The following is a 14,137-nucleotide window of genomic DNA, read 5'->3' on the forward strand; positions in this document are numbered from 1 at the left end:
TTTATTTTGATTTTCACTTTCTTATAGTTATTCATTTCCCTGGTCCCTTATTTAAGTTTTCTAGATTCCTGCTATGAGTGAGACCATCCAGTATTTTTCTTTTTCTTTCTGGCTTATTTCGCTGAGCATGATCCCTTTCAGCGCCATCCATGTTGCTGCAAATTGCATGTGTTTATCTTTTTTGAATGCTGAGTAAATTTCATTTTTAAATAAACAAATTCTGAGTCAAACAAACAAATTCTCGTGTCAGAAGATCCAGGTGCTTCTCCTTATCGCTCCTGAGGGATTTCATCCTGGTTTTCCACCTCCCTCCCCCTCCTGCCCCTATAAGGCCCTCGTCCACCCTCCCACCTGCCAGGCCCCAGGATAGTGCACAGGGGGAGGCAGACTTTCCAGCTTACTGTGAAGTGGACTCATCTGTGGCTTTGACAACATGGCCACACCCGTGTGCCCCATAGTAGGCTCAGTCGATGGTGTTGGAACCTGAAATGGGATGAATTACATTCCTTTCCACTGAGGTGTAAACCACTAATAAAACTGCCTCTGGCACACTCAGTGCACCAATTACTCACTGAATGTGCTACAGGATGACCCCAATGAAGACAGTGACCTAAAAAAGGGTGCTTGTCCCTCTAGAGGAGGGTCCCTGAGGGCTGGAATGTGGACAGTGTCCAACATGCAGACACCAGCTCCAGAGCTCAAATAGCCCAGCCCTGAGGTCCTTCTCTGTCCACGAGGCGGCACAGGATGGGGTAGAACATCCAGTGAGTGCTTAGAGGCATCCCTATGAGCCCCAACCATGGAGTAGGAGGTTGGGACACTCTCTGTCCATGCCATGGCCACAACCTCAGGAGAGAGACAGGACATGGCACGGGGAACTTTCCCCCCAGGCGTCAGGTATCTGCCCCCAGCTATTTGCAGAGGAGAATCCACTCACACTTAAAAGATTTTAGATTTCAAGCTTTGTTTTACATTGGAGAGAGCATAGCAGTTAAAATCATATTTTATAAATTATGAAACTAATAAATTCTTAATATGCACAAGTTGCTGGATTTCACAATTCCATATTCTCCTGGGATGAATTTCAATGGGAGAAAATAACTTTTTTTTTTATTTTAACTGTTCCAAGTACTATGACGTTTTATAGCATCATCATAAAGTAGATCATGACTTGCGATACATCTAACATCACATCATCACTGTGGTTGGGCACTCAACACAGTGTGTCCGTGTGTGTTCAGTGTCAAATACAATCAAAACATTTGATGCAATTAATGTGAGGGATGCTAAACTTAATATGAATTTAAAAATAATACTTATTGTTAAAAATCAGAATGTTATGTCATTTTGTCCTTAAATCTTATGACCTGTATGTCAAGTAGAGATTCAATAACTTTTTTTCAGCAACTTTGGAGAGTTTCATGGCTCTGACAATGAAGTGCGGGTGGCAGGGACAACTGACTATTTATGGACCTGGACTTGGGGTTTTTCTCCAACTCCATCACTCAAGGATTGTTAGTGATATTGTAAAAGGAAGAGTAACAGTAACAGTAACAGTCAGGAAGTGATCTATGCAAAACACATTTCATCGTTACATTTAGGGAAATCAAATGATTTCTACAACTAGATCAAATTCTATCCTAATTTATTTTGTAATTAAATGATATTGGACTGTTTACACTAATGTATATACACAGTTATTTCCTATATTCTCCTCAAAAATCCTGCCTTCCCAGGGCCTGCCCCTCCATCACCCCACAGAGGAGGGAGAGGGTGAGATTGGGGGTGGGAGAGAGGGCATGGCTGCCCCGTATCTAGACGTCCACATGCACGCACAGGCCTGGGGGGAGGAACAAACCCGCACCCAGGGGACCCGGGGCCCTGGGACCGGCAGGGACAGCCACATGCACAGACCATCCAGCTCAGCCCCGGAGCCAACTCCTCACTGAACAGATGTGCATGAGTCTGAGGGGGATAGATTGGCCGGCAGGACCCGGGGTTGATGAGCCCATGCTGCAGGAGGGGCGTGTGGGTGTGACCCAGGTGGAGACTCTGTGGGAAACGAGGTCTCTGGGTCCTCAGATGTGGGGAGTCAGGAGCAGGGAGATGAGGAGATGAGGGGACGGACCAGGAGGCAGCAGTGAGGCCACAGTGGCAGGAATCTGACAGAGGAGATGTCAGGACATGCCATACGGGGATACCTAGCCCAGATCATTCAGTTCCAGGACAGTGTCGGGTCCTGGGGGCAGGAACAGGGACCCTCACACCCCATCTCCGCGCACACCCGTCATTGTGGGGCCTCCCCAGACCAGGGCTGTGCTGGAGGAGCAGGGACAGGCTCTTCAGGGTGGGGAGGGGCTGGGTATGGTCACATGTCCTCTGGGGCTGTGCCCTGGACAGCCTCTGGGAGGTGTGCTGGGTGGAGGCGCTGGGGCCTGGGTAGGAGCAGGAGCAGAAGCCCCAGGGACTGGGGCGGGGTGCGTAGTGTGGGAGGTTTGTTGACAGATAAGAGATTCTAATATGTTCAAGTTTTGTAGGTGACAGTTGAAATTTGAGTCTCTCACCAATCTGGCGGACATATTTGGAGAATATAATAATGGCACATTCACATTAGAAGGGAATAAAGTGTAGAATAAAACTGTATACACAGATGCGCCTAGAAGGCATAAGTATGTAGAAAATACATTGAATTTTTAACTTATATTGATAACCCCTTATATTTTCAATATTGGAAGATTGACACTATTCCCATTTTATTCTTTTACAAAGATGATAGCTCTGAGGGTGACCAATCACACCATCGTGAACAGAAATCATCCTCTTTGGGTTCCCCACCCAGGGGACCATGGGCTTCCTGCACCTGCTGCTCTGCTCCCTGGTCTACCTGTACGCCTTGCTGGGGATCGGGCTCATCATCCTCATCACCACCCTGGACTGGCACCTCCAAACCCCCATATACTTCTTCCTGAGGAGTCTGTCCTTCACAGATCTCTGCGTCATCACAACCACGGTCCCCAAGTCCATTGCCAACTCTCTGAGGAACAGCAGCTCCATCTCCTTCCAGGGCTATGTCGTCCAGGTGTTTGTGCTGATTCTTTTAGTAGGTACAGAGTTGCACCTGCTCACAGTGATGAGCCTTGACAACTATGCTGCCATCTGCCACCCCCTGCACTATGAGGTCATCATGAGCAGGGACAGGTGTGTGCAGCTGACAGCTGTGTCCTGGCTGGGTCGGGGCATCACCTCTGTCATACTTATAGCTGGAACCTTCTCCTTGTCCTACTGTGAGTCCAACGTGGTCCACCAGTTCTTCTGTGACATCCCCCAATTATTGGCTATTTCTTGCTCAGGAAATGTAATGAACAAACTTGCACCCATTCTCATAACTGTGGTGTTGAGTATCTGCTACTTTATTTTCATCGTCATTTCCTATGTCCACATCTTCTCTGCTGTCAGGAAGATCCCATCCACAGAATGTCAGTCCAAAGTCTATTCCACGTGCCTTCCCCACCTGCTGGTTGTGGTGCTGTTTCTCTCCACTGGATGCTTTGCTTATCTGAAGCCAACATCAATGACCCAGTCCCTCTCTGATCTGGTCATTTCTATGTTCTACACGATGGTGCCCCCCACCTTTAATCCCATCGTATACAGTCTGAGGAACCAAGCCTTGAAAATGTCAGTGGGGAGACTGATAAATGGCCAATACACCAACAAGTGAGATATCGCAAGCTAAAAGAAACTCCTCATTCATTCTGTTTTCCCCCTCTAACTCTTACATGTCATCATTTATATAGTATAGACTCTTGCATTAGAAATTCTCCTTTTCCAGAAATTTATATTCTCATATTCTTCCATTAACTGTAGTTTCCTAAAAATACTGCAAACATTTACCAAAACTACAACTGTGTGACGTTCAAATAAACTGAATTCTCACTCATTGTTTAACTATGTATTCGGTGTAGAAAGAATGTTCTAGAACTCACACATTGCCAACAGTTATGTAGAGTGAAGCTATGGTAAAAGGGATCGCTCCTTGGGAGACTTTGGATCACCAGACTGCAGTTCTGGGCTCTCAGTTCCTTCTTTCCTGTGTGTGTCTCTACTGAGGGGCCCCCTTGCTAGTGGAGGGAAGGGGGGCACCGTTGATTGGATCCCTCACCTTCACAAATGTAATGGGTCACCTCCCTCTAAGACAAATTCATATTTCTGTTCAAAGGGCAAGGAGCATCTACTCCTGAATCTGCCAGAGATGGAAGGATCAACACATTCTTGGGAAAGGAATGTGTGATTGAAACTGACAGTTGATGTGAATATTAATTCAGATGTTGGATTTGTTTCTAACAGGACTACTCTCTTTGATGTACTATAATAAAAGCAAAATATCCATGAATTCTTACTGAAACTGCGTATGTACAGTGAAAGTGTTTAGCTCGGAGACATTGGTTTGTGTGTGTTTTTAGGCTCCCTTAGCTGTCAAAATTGTATTTTGATGTCTCACGCCTGGACTTCTTGTCAACTTTCCTGTGAGTAATATTTACGTCCTCTTCTTCTACTTTGGAACTATGTTATTTTTTACACTATGTAAGGTATATTACATAAAAATTAAGCACGGCAATATTTTAAATCTTTCATCTCCAGCAGCTTCTGTGCTATAGATCCTGGGGCCTCAAGGCTGTGTCTCCACCCTGAGACCATGAGCTGGGGGTGAGTTTCTCCTCTCCAGTGTTTACTCTGGGAGCCATCACTTGTCTCCCCACTCTTCTGACTGCTTATAACACACGAGGTCCATGAAAAACTCTTAAACATGAGTGTTATTAACCTGTGGATGTGATTCTTGAGGTGAGGGCACCGTGTCCACCACGTCCACCTCGAGCAGCACCACAGCTGCCCCTTGGCCTCATGACCTCCCCTGAGCCATTAAAGACTCTCCCCAGAGGCGATGACCCTGCCCTGGCCCCTGCATACGTACCCCCTGCTGAGCAGGAGAAAAGGGGGTGTCCCTCCCGGGGGTGCCTCTGGCTTAAGGAGTGTCCAGGGTGCTGCGGTGACAACACACTGGCGAGTGCAAGCTGTGGCTCAGGCTGCCCCGGGCAGGACGCTGCTGAGGAGCCAGGCCCAGCCCTTGCTCCTGTAGCCAGTGCAGGGGCAGCTGTGGGACCGGAGGACCCCGGGAAAGATGGGCGAGGCGGGGAACGTGCTGCTCTCTGTGGTCTCCAGGGTCGGGCGTCCCCCCCAGGCCTCTCACTGTGGGGCCACTTGGCGTTGAGATAGAGGTCACCGCCCATATCCCGGCCATGATTTCCAACCAGTCAGGGCCCCTACTGCTCGGCTCCCGGGGCCCCTCGTTCCGCAGCAGGCGCCGCCCCCCCCCTCAGCGGAGGAGCGGCCTGGCAGAGCGTTTTCACCCTGCGGCGCCCCCATCAGCTTGTGCGGCCCTTGCGCCTCAGAAACTGGTACAGAACAGGCACTTCCGGGCTCGCGGTGAGGCCCAATCAGGTGCGAGCTGTGAGCTGATTGGTGTTCCATGGTCCAATCAGACCTTTGTCACCAGGGCCCGCCACTCACCGCAAGTCTGTCCTGGCACTTGCACCTCAGAGCCCTGTTATGTAAAGCACACGTCCTGGGTTTGGGAATGGACCAATCAGTGCTCAGGGCTGACGGTAAACGGCCCAATCAGCCACAGGAGTGAAAAATGGCCCAATCAGACTTGGGGGCGGGGCAGCCCGGGAGGATATAAGCCTGGGTCGGCGGGGCGCTGAGGGGAGCAGGGGAGACCAGGCCGAGGGCACGCGCGGGTGTCCCGTCTCCAGAGAATGAAGAAGACGGGCGTCCGGCAGCCGCTTCCTGAGGAGGGAGAGAACCTGAAGGACTTGGTCGGACATGGGCTCTGTCCCGTCTCTCCACGGCCTTGAAGGGGCAGCAAAGGCCCAAGGAACTGCTTGTTGCTGGCGCTGCCCATGGACCCCCGGGGACCTGTGAGTGCTGCGAGCCCCGAATCGGCCTCTGAGGGGCCGGCGTGGCCGTCACCGGGACTAGTGCTGTCCGTCTTTGCGGGGGCCGCTGGGCGTCCCTGGTGCTGTCCGGGTGAGCCGCCGCCTCTCGAGGGTGCCGTGAGCCCCTCGTCTCTGTTGGCGGATAACCCCGCGGGGGTGGCTCCGAGCCTGGGCCTCTCACGACTGTGCGCGTGGGGGACACGGCGTCCTGACCCTGGTCGGCTCTGTCCTCGGCCCCTGCTGGGCTCTGGCTTTTGTTACTGGGGCTTCCTGGCCTTTGGGGCTTTCTGGCGGCGGGCGGGCGGCTGCTGCAGCCTGACTTGGTCTCCTGCCGCGTCGTGGCTCTCTCTGCCCCTCTTTCATTCCCGGGTCACTCGGGACGCAAGCCCTCCCCGGGGTGACCCCACCTTCTGCTCTTGATGTGAGAGGCTCCAGAAGGGTTGGCTCCGAGGACCAGCCGAGTGGGCACTTCCGCCCTGATGCAGGATGCAGAGCTGCAGATAACAAAAACAGGGGCCCGGCAGGCCGCTCCCAATGAGCAGACCCACGGGGGGATCCAACCAGCCGTGGGCAGGTCCCTCTAAGTCCTGGCGGAAGTGTCAGGTGCGCCTCTCGTGTCAGCCATGGTCCCGGCCACTGCTGGGCAGTGCATGTCCCTCACGCCCTCAGCCAGGGGCTTCCCACCTCGGTGTGCACAGGGGCTTCTCCATCACGGCGCTGCCGAGAGGCTGGTTTCCTGTCTAGTCAGCACTTTCCAGCATGATGTTAACAAGTTCTAGTCATATTTGTCAGGAACTATTTCACAAGTCATAATTTTTCCTGATTTACCTTATTTTCATCAAATGCTTATTCCACTCAGTGGAGGCAAAGCCAATGTTGCAGTCGCTGCGGGAGCACAGCTGGCGGCCAATGTCCAGGAAGAGCGGCTGAGAGCGGGAGGTGGCCAGGGCCGGGAGATGCAGGGCAAGATGCTGGGGAACACCTGGGACCTGGCAGGGAGGAGGCGGCAGCCCAGCAAGCACCTGCCCCCCACCCCTGAAGCTTCAGACTTGACAGGGAAAGCGAGGCCCCACCCATCATTTGGAGCTCGCCAGTGGCAGAGATCACACTGATGACCCCAGGAGACAATCCTGCCAAGGCAGGAGCTCGGGCATGTTGATGGCTGATTATGGGACCCCGGGGAGACAGGGTCTCTGTAGACCCCGGGACATGAAGATCCAAGGATGGCCACTGGGACTTGCTGGCCTATTGTAGCCTCTTGCAAGAGCTGCCATGCACTCTGCCTGGAGTGGCAGTGAGCCCTTGGGATGGCTGAGAGTGTGGGCAGGGCCAGCATGACAGCAGCCCAGGGCTGGCAGAGCTTGGCACCCTTGCCAGGTCTCTGCAGCCAGGCAGGAGATGCATCAGGAAGCCAACTCGGAGAAGGCCAACCAGAGGTGCCAAGTTCAGGGAGTCCTGAGTGGTTGAGAAGCAGCCAAAGAGGATGCTGAAGAGGATAGTGGGTCTCTTCAAATCACCCAGGGGTGATGCCTGATCAATTTTGAGTAAGTGTCAGGTGCCAAAGAACCCATCCATTGGGGGACAGTCGGGGAACATGGCTTGTGGTGGAGAGCACAGCTGGCAGGGGCCAGAGAGAGGCAGCATGGGGGATGCTGTCCTCGGGTCCCCACCTGTGATGTGCAGAGGGTTGGCTGCAGTTCACAAGACCCAGTTTTATTTCCCTCTTCATTTAAATCAGATTCACTTTTCTTCCTTCCCTGCCCTTTGACTCCCTCCCTCCTCTCGCCTTGCTCCTTAGTTCCTTCCTACCTTTATTTTCCCTTCTACCTGCCCCGTCCATCACCCACCTCCCAGGCCCCAGGAGGGGGCAGAGCAGGTGACAATGACTTTTCAGCTCCCTGTGGTTGGGACTCATCCATGGGCTCTGATGACAGGGCCACACCCAGGCCCCCACGGCGGTCAGGGGAGGTGATGGGCCTGAGGGGCAACCAGGACCTGGTCACAGAGTCGAGTCTCCTGGGACCCCTGAATGGGCCACTGACTCTGGAGGCTCATTACCGGGGATGCCACTGAAGTCCACAGGGATGAGGGTCATCCGGTCCCCTTCGGGTGAGGTCCCTGAGGAAGGGTAGTGTGAACACTCCAGGGCCTGGGGAGAGTGGGGGATGAGACAGCGTGCCCTGCAACCCATCTGCAGAGTCAGTGAGCTGGAGGCCTGGGCCCTAGACGTCAGAGGCAGCACAGCAGAGGGCAGCAGGTGACTAGGGCCATCAAGAGAAGTCTGTGTTTCCTCCTGTCTGTGAAGGTGAGAATTTTGTGGGAAGCAACTTCTGGGCCAGAGGGCACACCATGCCAGACTGGAAGTGCCTATCAAATATTTTTTTTTTTATTTTTTATTTTTTAAATATTTATTTATTTATACAAGAACTGGGGTACAGGCCAGGTGTGCAAGAGGTTGAGAGGATTCACCAGAGACAGAGCGGGGAACAGAACAGGCAAACTGACATACTACACTGCTGAGGGGAGCAGTGGGCACGGGCACGTCAGGAGAGGTCAGCCCACCATGTGGTACCCTCCCCGGCCAGCTGGGATCTTAGAGGCACTGCAGAGGCTGCGGACAGTTTCACAGTGTGGAGCTCAACTTCCTGCGCCACCAGGGGAGACCCTCAAATATTTTTTTAAAGTAAGTTTTTCAAATTTTTAATTTTTAAATAACCGACATTTTTCATTTAACCCCATACGTCAAAGTGTTATTTCAACAAGAAATACTTATGTTATTATTTCCAATAGTGACTTTATTTTCTTTATTGAGGTAACATATTTTTACCACACAGTATCGTTTCAAAATGCATTTTGTATTTCAAAAGCACTGCAGTTAAAATATTCATCTTATAAATGAAAACAAATAAATTACAAATGCAGACAAATAGTTCAGTTTCAGAATGCCCAGTTGTGCGTGGATGAGTTTCTAAAAGCGAAAATACATTTTTTTTTTACTTTATGGTGTTCCACATATTATGATCTTCACTGCATTCATCATTTTATAACATTTTGATTTATGGTATCTACAGCAACTATAGAATAAAAAAAAACATTATTTCAGCATTTCGCAAACTGAGTTGAAACTATATAAATGTGAAATGAAATAAACTTAATGGACACATTAAGGAAGCAGTAAAGAAGAAATTCAAGAGAAATTTAAAATAATGCAATTGTTTAGAAGGGAAAGCTACACATATTCATCACAAAATATTACAATAATTAAGTAAAGCAGACAGAAATTCATGTCCTTTTCCCATGATCTATGTTGACATACATATGTGGATATCTAATTTGCACCTGATCATGTTGTGTATTAACTCAAAACAGCAACAGAGCGACATAAAACCTAATTTTGTCAATATAAATATGTATCTAAATCACTGGAAAAGTTTTTACGTAGTTTACAGAGGGTTCTGAGATTATTTTTTCCTGTTTTAATTTTAACAGCTGACTTGTTTCCCTAAATTCTTACAGTTATTTATTATCAGCACATTCTCCAAAAAATCCTGCCTCCCCAGGGCCTGCCCCTCTGTCACCCCACAGAGGGGGGAGAGGACGAGATTGGGGGAAGGAGGAAAGAAGGCAGGGCTGCCACATGTCCAGGTGTCCCCACCCATGCACGGGCTTGGGGTGAGGAACAAACCCGCACCCGGGGGACCCGGGGCCCTGGGACCGGCAGGGAAAGCCACACACACAGACCGTCCAGCTCAGCCCCGGAGCGGCCTCCTCCCTGCACAGACGTGCATGAGTCTGAGGGGGACAGAGGGGCCGAGGGGGACAGAGGGGCCAAGGAGGGGCCCAGGGGTGGAGCAGCCCATCCTGAAGGAGGACGTGTGGGTGTGACCCAGGAGGAAACTGTGTGAAACGTGGTCTCTGGGTCCTCAGATGTGGGGGAGTCAAGTGCAGGGAGCCGAGGGGATGAGGGGACAGACCAGGAGGCAGCAGTGAGGCCACAGAGGCAGGAATCTGACAGAGGAGGAGGAGTTAGTACATGCCGCAGGGGGACGCTGAGCCAAGATCATTCAGCTCCAGGAAAGTGTCGACTCCTGGAGAGTAGGAAAATGAGGACCCGCACACCCCACCTCCATGCACACCCATCCCTGTGGGGCCTCCCCAGACCAGGGCTGTGCTGGAGGAGCAGGGACAGGCTCTCCGGGGGTGAGGGCCTGGGCATGGTCACGTGTCCTCTGGGGCTGTGCCCTGGACAGCCTCTGGGAGGTGTGCTGGGTGGAGACACTGGGGCCTGGGCAGGAGGGGAGCCACAGGCCTGGGGCTATACGTAGGGGCTGTCAGTCAGGTTATGAGATCAACCAGAGCAGAATCCTACAATCAGCTATATGTTCCTCCTTCCTGATCCCAGATCCTGTGTGACAAAGTTTTTGTTTCTAGAGCTGAACACAAAAGGCTCAACAGAGAGCGAGAGACACAGAGCTCCTCCACTCCACACCCTGAGAGTGACCTCTGGAGCATACCTGTGATTGTCCTTGTAGGTGTCATCTACACTCAGAGTGGAAGGCTTCACTGATGGCTTATTCTGATAGATATTTTTATAAAGATGACGGCTCCAGGTGTGACCAATCTCACGGCCATGACAGAATTCTTCCTCCTGGGGTTTCCACCCAGGGGACCATGGGCTTCTTACACCCACTGCTCTTCTATCTGGTTTACCTGTGTGCCCTGCTGGGTAACGGGCTCATCGTCCTCATCACCACCCTGGACCGGCACCTCCACACCCCCATGTGCTTCTTCCTGAGGATTCTGTCCTTCACGGACCTCTGCTTCATCTCAGCCACGGTCCCCAAGTCCATTGCCAACTCTCTGAGGCACAGCAGCTCCATCTCCTTCCCGGGCTGTGTCTTCCAGGTCTTTATGCTGGTTGTTTCAGGAGCTACAGAGCTTCACCTGCTCACAGTGATGAGCCTTGACCGCTATGCTGCCATCTGCCACCCCTTGCACTATGATGTCCTCATGAGCAGGGACAGGTGTGTGCAGCTGACAGCTGTGTCCTGGCTGGGTGGGGGTATATTGGCTGTGATGCACACAGCTGTAACCTTCTCCTAGTCCTTCTGTGGGTCCAACGTTGTCCACCAGTTTTTCTGTGACATCCCCCAGTTATTGGCTATTTCCTGCTCAGAAAGTTTAATCAACGAACCTGTCCCCATTCTCATTGGTGTGACATTGTATGTAGGTTGCTTTATTTTCATCGTCGTTTCCTATGTCCACATCTTCTCTGCTGTCAGAAAGATCCCATCCATGGAAGGGAAGACCAAGGCCTACTCCACCTGCCTTCCCCACCTGCTGGTTGTGGTGCTGTTTCTCTCCACTGGGCTCTTTGCTTATCTGAAGCTGAGCTCAGAGACCCCGTCCACATCTGACCTGGTCATTTCTATGTTCTACACGGTGGTGCCCCCCACCTTTAATCCCATCATATACAGTCTGAGGAACCAAGCCTTGAAGTCGCCTGTCAGGAGACTGATAAATGGCCAGTACTCTAAGATGTGAGATATCAAAATCTAAATTATAACCTCTCATTAATTCAGCTTTCCCCCCCTAACTCTTTACATGTTATTAATAAAGCACAGATTTCTTGAATTAGGTTTATTCCTTTGTCCCAAATTCATATTCTCATATACTTCAATAAACCTCTGTTTCCTAAAATTTCCTGAAATCCATTGCCAACCATCTCCCTGTGTTTTGTTCATAAACTGAATCCGGCTCATGGTTAAAAACATGAATTTGCTGTGGAAATAATATGCTGGAACTCACTTATCATCAACCTTTACATGAAAGGAAGCAGTGTAAATGGGGGTCTGTTCTTGGGAGCGCAAGGTCATGGGACCCCAGTCCTGGGCACTCAGACCCACAGCCTGTTTGTGTCTCCATTGGGGGGGGTCTCGTCCCTGTGGAGGGGAGGGGAGCACAGTTTAGTGTTGGACCCCCATCCCTCACAATTCCTTATGGGGCATCTTCCTCTAGGAGAAGGTCATGTTTCTGCTCACAGGACAAAGGGAAACCACATTTGACTCTGCCAGAGGTGCAAGGATGGAACCTTCCTTGGTTCATAGGAATCTATGGCTAAAACCTGGAATTGATGGAATATCAATTTTTATGGTGCCTGTTTTGATGCCAATGTGACTGCACCCCCTCAATGTGGTGTTTCCAAAAGTAAAGTTATTTGAATTATTTTTGAAGAACTACAGTTTTACTTAAAAATTTGTAATTTTTAATTTGTTATTGTGTTTAGGTTCCTTTAGTTTTCCATATTGTATCTTGATCCTATACTAGGTCTTCTTCTCGATTTTCTTATAGATTACACTTAAGTTCACTTTTTTTATACTTGGGAACTATGTTTTTTTATTATTATGTAAAACATCATGCAAACTAAAGCCTGGCGATATTTGCTGATTTTTTTTTTTTTATATTCCTACACATCTGCACTGCACGTAAGGAGGTTCTCACATTGTTCCCTAACACTGAGAACGTGAGCTGGGGTGACGTTCCTCCCCTCCAGGAGCAGATCACTGGGTCTCCAAACTCTCCTGGCTGATGAGAACATATTGTCCATGAAACTATTTATGATAATAAAATGTAGTTAATCACAAGACATGACTCGTCCATTCAAGTTTCAGAATGAAACCTGCACTGGAAAATCACTCACAGTAATATTTATTTCAGTGATAGCATGAGAGCACAGTCCCCATTCCTTGGATATGACATCATTCCATGGTCAGATTCCTGTTAATTTTCTATTTCTCCTTTGAACAAATGCAGTGAGTGTCTGCTGAGAAGGGATCTTTACCATGAGTGTTTCATCACACCATAACACTAATTTGTTATTTGTTCTTATAAAAGGAGGACACACATTTACAATTTTTACTGTTTTCACTGTTTACTGTGGGTCACTTTTCACTCCCCCACCTGCACAATTGTCCATTCAGAATCTACTAAATGCCCTGCAGTGCCTGCCCTGTCCATCCACACTCCTATCTCCTCCCCATTCCCTCTCCCTGTTCCCTCTGATAATGAGCAAAGCTTTGCACTCAGTCCAACATTTCCTTTTGCTGTTTGCCACTATATTTTCTCAGATATTGACCTTTTTATATTATAATCCACAGATGGGTGAGATCAGCCAATATCTTTCACTTTTTGACTTATTTCACTAGCATAAGCACCTCAAGGTCCACCTTTGGTCACCAAGGGCACTAGTTCAACTTTTTAATAGCTGTGTAGTATTCAATTGTGTTTGGACCCACATTATTTATTTATTCACTCCACTGTGCATAGCAGTTGGGTTGGGGCCATGGCCAGCAACAGTGGTCAGTGCTGCTGTGAACACAGGTGTGCATGGTGCATCAGAGAGTCTGCACATCTGGGACAAATACCTGCAGAGGTTGGTCCAACCTGTGGTGGTTCTGTTTTAATTGTTTGAAGACATCTCCAAGCTGTTTTCCCAGCAGAGGTGAGAGGCCCTTTCTCTCTGTCCCTCAGCTCCTTGCTGTGTCCAGTCTCCAGCTTTGTCCCTTCTCACAGGTGACAATACCTTACAGTTTGGATTTCTATTCTCCTTATTATTAGCACAGATGAACAATTTGGAATGGATGAAAATCTGCATTGATGAGGGCTTAAAATACCAGAAAGCACACCTGGGTGCTGCCCACTGCACATCCTCCCCACAGATGAACTTGGGGACACATCACCAAGGACCAGGGAACAAGGGCACGTGGGAAAAAAGTGGCCCCCCACACTAGAGAGCTTCTGTGCCTTAGAAAAGCCATCCCCAAAAGGGGCCCCTGCACTGGGAGAAAATTGTGCACATCACATACCTGACAAGGTGAGTGTCCAAAGTACACTAAACCTACAAACCCAGGACAGAAAGAGAAACCCCAATCCAACGCGGCCTCAGACCCCCAGAGACATTTTCTAGGAGAAGCACTCAGTGGCCCTGCAGAGTCGTTTGCAGATTTTATGCTGGGTCTAAACCTTCCCTGCTCCGGAGCTTGTCTTCATGTCTGAAGTGACGTGAACGTGCTTCCAAGACCGCGCAGGTGTTGGTGGGCGCGACTTCCAATCTCTCCCTGCCTCTGTGCTTCTTCATAATTTTA

The 14,137-nt window shown here is 49.8% G+C and overlaps 1 pseudogene across 1 annotated transcript in view; it reads right to left on the reverse strand.

The window, feature by feature from the left end:
- Window positions 1–5,076: 5,076 nt before the first annotated feature.
- LOC311175173 (olfactory receptor 11L1-like) overlaps window positions 5,077–14,137 on the reverse strand; it is a 93,279-nt pseudogene continuing 84,218 nt past the window's right edge. The window contains exons 5-8 of the transcript in view: window positions 8,052–8,142; window positions 6,822–6,975; window positions 6,401–6,487; window positions 5,077–5,149 (exon numbers count right to left, since the gene is read on the reverse strand). The product of the transcript in view is annotated as an olfactory receptor 11L1-like (transcript). The remainder of the gene's footprint in view (window positions 5,150–6,400; window positions 6,488–6,821; window positions 6,976–8,051; window positions 8,143–14,137) is intronic.

The sequence above is a fragment of the Talpa europaea genome (genome assembly GCF_964194135.1).
Source record: "Talpa europaea genome assembly, chromosome: 8".
NCBI classification, from domain to species: Eukaryota; Metazoa; Chordata; class Mammalia; order Eulipotyphla; family Talpidae; genus Talpa; species Talpa europaea.